General features: G+C 39.3%; 1 pseudogene; it reads left to right on the forward strand.

Moving 5' to 3' along the window:
- Nucleotides 1-137: 137 nt before the first annotated feature.
- LOC109471326 lies at nucleotides 138-7,392 on the forward strand (annotated as a pseudogene).
- Nucleotides 7,393-7,941: the final 549 nt, after the last annotated feature.

Consider the following 7,941-nt stretch of genomic DNA (forward strand, 5'->3'; position numbering starts at 1 on the left):
CCCCCCCCCAAAGCTTTCATTATATTAAAAAATAGACGAAATAAAACTCACCCGCCTTGAATTTGTATGTAAATTACATTATGCTTCATACGTGTACAGGTTGCTCTGTCTTTCATGGCACCCGTCCATTCGGTGTTGCCTGGCAACCCACGTGTGATTGACATGACCCACACACTGGACGAAAACACAATCTACTGGCCGACGGCAAGGCATTTCAAGAGGACCGGCGTGTTTAGGAACTACACGGCTGACGGTACCTGGCGCGAGGAGTCTGACATAGAGGGGGCAGAACACGGGGGGACACACCTGGACGCACCTGCGCACTTCAGTAAAAACAAGTGGAGAAGTAAGTTCATGTAAGGACATGGTGAATATCAATATTTACTTTGCTCAGTTGGGTCACCGATCAAGGCTGTGGTGGGCCTTTCAAACTACATTATAACACATCCTTAAATCATTTAATCTGCCTGAGAAAGCATTAGGTAGTAATGTTTTAATTGCAAGTTTCGATTCATTAAACTTAAATAACAAAACCGTATGATTCGACGACTATCCGCTTCTTAACCCTACCTACACCGGGCTTTTTTTTATTCGTGGGGCCGGAGGGGGGTGGGTCGTCATTCGCCCCACCTCCCCCCACTCCCGTCAGTGAACGGTATATTGTATGACCATTAATTTTAATAAGGATGGTGCGCTTGTGAAAAAAAATTATGACAACATTTTTACGTCGTCATTAAGAAATAGTACACCATTATGACGTCATTAATGTGATTTAATTGGCCCAAACCCCTTAAAACATAACTTTAACAATTTTTTTTGATAGAATATAAGACTTCTATAACAGGGTAGAATATAAGGGCCTATTAAAACTTACGTTGCCCGAAGCAACACCGGTGACGCTAAGGAAAAGCTATCCGCCATCTTGGATCTAAAGACGTTGATATAAACCTCCTTTTTTAATAAAAGTAGAAATGAAATTTTAAGGAAAATAACATGTATATACCTGATCCAATTATATTGTCCGCCATCTTGGATTTTGACCAATGACGTCATTACATTAGCATAAATTATGTATTCTCAATGATAAAATTTACATAAAATTACATTAGATGTTATTAATATTAGGAAATGTGCGTAATCAATCTAGCTTTATTGCCAGGGGAAATCAGTAACACATTGTTGTAGTGTGCAAAGTTAACCAGTAACACGTAGTTTTAGTGAACATTGAATCTGTAATAGCAAGCTACACTTTACAGTGAACCATCAACACCTAGTTTCAATGCAAGGTAAACCAGTAACACCTACCTTTAGTAACACTTTGCTCCGGGGAAAAGTCCACAGTGAACCAGTAACTCGAAGCCTAAGTGCTCAGTAATCTAGCCTAGCGTCCATGCACAGTAAAGCAATAAGCATTAATTCAGTGCAATGTGAACCAGTAACCCCTGGTGCACGGTGATCCAGCCTTGCTGTAGTGTACACTGAACCAGTAACACCTAGCTTCAGTGCAGAGTGAGAGAGTGGCCCCTAAATTCGATTAACAGTGCACATTTAACCTGTAACACTTCAATCCACAGTGAACCAGCCTAAGCTCAGTGCACAGTGACCTCGTATCATTTAGCTTCAGTGAACTCCTAACACGTAGCTTCAATGCACAATGAACCTGTAAAACCTAGCTTCAGTGCACAGTAAACCTGTAGCACCTACATGTAGCTTCAGTACAGAATGAGCCTGTAACACCTAGCTTCAGTGCACAGTGAACCTGTAACACCTACATGTAGCTTTAGTACAGAGTGAGCCTGTAACACCTAGCTTCCGTGCACAGTGAACCTGTAACACCTAGCTTCAGTGCACAGTAAATATGTAACACCTAGCTTCAGTGCACGGTGAACCTGTAACACCTAGCTTTAGTGCACAGTTAACCTGTAACACCTAGCTTCAGTGCACAGTGAACATGTAACACCTAGCTTCAGTGCACAGTGAACCTGTAACACTTACATGTAGCTTCTGTACAGAGTGAATCTGTAACAGCTAGCTTCAGTGCACAGTGAACCTGTAACACTTACTTGTAGCTTCAGTACAAAGTGAATCTGTAACACCTAGCTTCAGTGCATAGTGAACCTGAAACACCTAGCTCCAGTGCATAGTGAACCTGAAACACCTAACTTCAGTGCACAGTGAACCTGTAACACGTAGCTTCAGTGCACAGTGAACCTGTAAAACGTAGCTTCAGTGCACAGTGAACCTGTAACAGCTAGCTTCAGTGCACAGTGAACCTGTAACACTTACATGTAGCTTCAGTACAGAGTGAATCTGAAACACTTAGCTTCAGTGCACAGTGAACCTGTAACACTTACATGTAGCTTCAGTACAGAGTGAATCTGTAACACTTAGCTTCAGTGCACAGTGAACCTGTAACACTTACATTTAGCTTCAGTACAGAATGAGCCTGTAACACCTAGCTTCAGTGCACAATGAACATGTAACACTTTCATTTAGCTTCAGTACAGAATGAACCTGTAACACCTAGCTTCAGTGAACAGTGAACATGTAACACCTACATGTAGCTTGAGTACAGAATGAGCCTGTAACACCTAGCTTCAGTGAACAATGAAACTGTAACACTTAGATGTAGCTTCAGTACAGAATGAGCCTGTAACACCTAGCTTCAGTGCACAGTGAACTTGTAACACTTACATTTAGCTTTTGTACAGAATAAACCTGTAACACCTAGCTTCAGTAAACAGTGAACCTGTAACACTTACATTTAGCTTCTGTACAGAATGAACCTGTAACACCTAGCTTCAGTAAACAGTGAACCTGTAACACTTACATGTAGCTTCAGTACAGAGTGAATCTGTAACACCTAGCTTCAGTGCACAGTGAACCAGTAACACTTACATGTAGCTTCAGTACAGAATGAGCCTGTAACACCTAGCTTTAGTACACAGTGAATCTGTAACACCTAGCTTCAGTGCACAGTGAACAAATAATAATTACCCTGATGAAAAAGAAATCTTTTCTTGAAACGTTAACTTTTTTTTACACAAATAGTTGTAAAACTTTGTACCATTGACAGAAACAAGTGAAAAATCTGTCTGCATCTTGGCATGTTTATCGATACGTGTGGGGTGACGGTATGCTAACTCCGATTTTGCAATTTTCTTACCAATTGTATTTCGTCACTAAATGGCCAATTGATCTTTTAAAATTCCTAATCTTATAACATTTTAATTTGGACATTCTTATCTGCAGTATCAAAAGAGGATGACTAAAGCCATCATGAAAACATCACATTTTTCAGCTGATGATATTCCCGTGGAGCGGCTGATGGGACCAGCGGCTGTAGTTGACGTGTCTCCAAAGACGGCTGCTGATGCGGACTATATGGTTACTGCAGAAGACTTTCAGCTGTGGGAGGAGAAACATGGCAAAATCCCCGATGGATGCCTGCTCTTTGGTAAGTCAATAATTTGTATCCGTGGATTTACAATGTTAAGCAGCACGAACTTAGGTTCGTATTCTTGTTATCCACTGTAGGAAATTAGCATACACATTCGTCTTTGACTATTTATTTTTCTACAGTGAAGACGGGATGGGGGAAGTTTTGGCCCAACGAGCTCCTGTTCCTTGGTTCAGACACAAGGAACACGTCATTACTGCACTTCCCCGGACTACACCCAGATGGCGCCCGGTGGCTGGTACAGAACCGTAAGGTGCACGCTGTTGGGGTCGAAACAGTCTCTGTGGACTACGGACAATCTACGGTGACCAACAAATTATTACCTCTTTAACCTTCCGGCGCACGTTTGAAACTGTCTTCATTTACTAATACGGCACACTCATGCTGATACGGTTTTTATCTGTATAATTGATATGTATATATTTGCGTCCTTCTAAATTAAATTTGTCATGCTTGAGAGTCTTACATAGAGCATTTCTACAATTTCTTAAAACCTTTCAACATAATAAACATCTATCTGGTTATCTACAATTAAATGTCATTTTTTGGTCATCAATATTTGGGATTTTTATATTTAAAAAAGGTTGTGCCTGAAATCAAAAACGTTCATCATTTTTTTCAACCCTGAAAATAACTATTTTGTAGATTATAACTTTTTTGTAGATTATAACTATTTTGTAGATTAGAATGAGAACGAGCCTGATGAAATAATCTGTTGACTCCTTTGATCTCCTTGTTTCTAGATATATGAGACACATCAAATCCTCTGTGCCAACAACGTCCCATTCTTTGAGAACGTGGCCAATATGGACAAGCTGCCCACTACCGGGGCCACAGTGTACGCACTGCCGATTAAGATTGGTGATGGCAGCGGCGGACCTGCCCGGATCGTTGGCATTATTGAGAACACAAAAAATCCCGTCAAAACACCACGACCAGGTCAGGGTCAACAGGTGATTGACATGACCTACACCTTGGATGAAAACGAGTTGAACAGGCCTGGAAGAAAGCCCTTCAGACTCGCCAATGTGTTCAGGAACTACACCGACGGGTACTGGTTTGAGGAGTCTGACATAGAAGCGACAGAGCACGGAGGAACACACATGGATGCGCCCGCGCACTTCAGTAGAAACAAATGGAAAAGTAAGAGCTGATATATAAGAATACACTGTCATTGATAAAAAGAGGTAATATCTAAAGTCATATTTTGTTTATTTTGAATTTGTAGCAGGTACCAATAAAATCTCAGCATGAGTCGTTTTTGTGAAGTCTGGTTGTATAATCCATAAGAATAAGAAGATGTGCTAATGGCGATCAGAAGTATGCCATAATCATAAATTGTAGAATCTAACTACCGGCTAGAAAATACTTGTCAAGCAATTTTTTCTGTCAGCATAATAAAGTTAAAAATGTGAAAAAAAAAGAGTATTCAATGACACCTTTTCTAGATGATGATATTCCGATCGAGCGGCTGATGGGACCAGCGGCTGTAGTTGACGTGTCTCCAAAGGCGGCTGCTGATGCGGACTATCTGGTTACTGCAGAAGACTTTCAGCTATGGGAGGAGAAACATGGCAAAATCCCAGATGGATGCCTCCTCTTCGGTGGGTAAACATTTGTTAAGGGGGTGTATTTACAGAAGTGCAAATCCAGTTGCCCTTCTTCTAACATGCAAACTCCTATTTTATTGTACGGACTATAAATGTTCTCTTACAGTTAAGACCGGATGAGGTAAGTTTTGGCCCGATGAGTTCCTGTACCTTGGTACGGACTCAAGGAACACGTCATCACTGCACTTCCCCGGACTACACCCAGATGGCGCTCGGTGGCTGGTACAGAACCGCGGGATGCACGCTGTTGGGATCGACACGGCCTCTATCGATTACGGACAGTCTACGGTAAGTACAGAATCATGTATGTTTCTATGTATAGAAAAATCTTATCTTTTTATGAGGTAGACATTTCGGTTTAAAATATGGGTAGGGAAAATATGCATGTCTTTTTTTCAGTTTCTAGTCTGCAGCTATTTTTTTCCAATTTTCATTTAGAATGATTATTTTAACGTGTATTAATATAACCCTCAACAGTACACCTTCCCGGACTGATTAATCTGTACACCTGGGGTCCGCGCGGACCCCAGAACAGTTTTTTGCTAATTTTTAGAAATTATCAACATGCTACCAGCTCAATTGTTTTGCAAACTGATGTGGGAACCTCTGTGTCCACATTACATACAAAAATCATACATTATAAACTTTTTCTATTTTTTGGTGAAAAAAAGAGGACAAGAAGAAATACCCGATTTTTAAACCCATTTCAGACTGAAGGGGCTTTTGAGGCCCAACTTTGATCTCAGATAGCGGCTAAACGGCTTACGCTAGAAGTATCAAATTTGGAGACCTTTCCTAAAATGTCTCTGAAAAAAAGTTCATATTAGTTTAATACTAGTAAGTTGATGTTTTTTTGTGTTGACATGGCAACGGGTTTCTAGCAGGCAGTTTTTTTTAAAATAGAAGTAATTTTGGTTTAAACATAAAATTTTTCTGAGTTTTATATTAAATTACACTTCTTTTCCAACATTAATAACATCTTACATAATTAAATAGAAGTTAAATCATTCAATATGCATAGAATATGCTAATTTAATGACGTCATTGGTCAAAATCCAATATGGCGGACTATATTATTAGCTCTGACGTCATAGGACGTCATAATTACACCAAAGTTATTAAAATTCAATTCTATTACTACACCATTCTCTGAAAACTTGGTAGACATACGATGAGTGCATAAAAACATATAAAAACGGAAATAAGGTAATGTATAAGAACGCCAGTGTATCCATTATGATTGAAAGCCGGCTGGGGTCCGCGCGGACCCCAAAAGAAAATCAGATATAATTTTTTTATAAATGGTAGAAACGGAGTTTTCTGCACAGTATTAAGAGACAACTTTGTGGGTGACAATTACCTAAAATTTCAGAAAAAAATCTTTAGAAACAAAAAAGATATTACAGAACATATAGTGCTGGGATCCGCGCGGACCCCAGGTGTACTGTTTAGGGTTAACAGAAACAAATACCCACGTGTGAATATTCAGACTTCAGGAGATAGTGCTAAGTTTATCTTTTTTTTTACTTTGACGCTAGAAATTCGAGGCGCATCAGGCCCTGTTTGGAAACAATATCCCAGTGTTTGAGAACGTAGCTAATTTGGACCAGCTCCCGGCAGTGGGGTCTGTGGTGTTCGCCTTGCCGATGAAGATTGGAGGCGTCAGCGGAGGACCTGCCAGGATCGTAGGATTTGTGAACAAACACGAATATTCACAACCTCATGTTGATCTGTAGACTTGATCTGTTTTTCGTGTTTTGGGTTTTTTTTTATATCTGGTATTAATTGTAGCTTTTGTCGACATATTGGTAAAAGAACTGCATTTTTTGTCCTAGATTACCTATATGGCCATAATTCAAATTGATGCCCCCCTTCTTTACCTCAAAACACAAGTACATACTATTACCTCATAACACAAGTAAATACGAGTACCCCAGAACACAAGTACATACTTTTACCTCCTAACATAATTATATATGAGCGCACACAGTTTAGTACCTCGTAACACATGTAAAATCAAAAATATTCCCTACCTTATATAAATCTGTAGCCTTGATCTTACTGTAACTTCTGAATCAGTAACTGTTTTATAACAATATACCCAAGTCAACGTTCTGTAGAGTGTTTTCACTCGATCTAGCTACATTTACTTGAATTACATTGGATGTTAGTTCATAAAGTATACAAATCATGAAATTGATACGGCCAGAAGATGACCAAAACAGGGAAAACAGATCCATCTGTGATGCTTGTGTCACAGTACCATCACATAACAACTACTTTTTCCAAGTGTGCAATGCAAATGTATTTGTTAATGTTATAAATCCCAGGCTCTTAAAATTAAGTTATATTAAAAGCCTATCTTTTAGATAAAAAAGTTTTTCTTCCAAATTGGCTTTTTTTCCTGATTCCTGTAAGTAGATTTACTAAAAATTTCTTTAGTTGTCGTTGTTTCATTTACCCAGAGGCGTTTTAGATATGGGGAAACTTTCTAAATATATGCTGTAAGGGCCTAAGTTTCCAATTATTAGAATTCAGACAGTGTACGATACCCTACATCTACAAATTTATTTTTTGATTATCGTGTGGTGGCTTTAAGAGAAATTGTACTTGACGGAATCTTGGTTGGTTTCATTATATAGATATGACATTTATAGTGTCCATTAAAAATTGGTCGTTATTTCATTGCCTTATTGTTTGTTTTCACTCTTGCTTTACATTTGAACATTGCAGGGGTGCCATCTGTAAAATTGCAATACTTCAGTGCACTTGGCATTACCGCTAGTAAAGTTGAATCGATATAAATGCGCGGCGTTTTGTCGTTTGTTTTGTTCCCACTTACGGCCAGTCACACGATGTAATCAGATGCTA

The sequence above is a fragment of the Branchiostoma belcheri genome, unplaced genomic scaffold, assembly GCF_001625305.1.
Source record: "Branchiostoma belcheri isolate BF01 breed outbred unplaced genomic scaffold, Haploidv18h27 scaffold248, whole genome shotgun sequence".
NCBI lineage: Eukaryota > Metazoa > Chordata > Leptocardii > Amphioxiformes > Branchiostomatidae > Branchiostoma > Branchiostoma belcheri.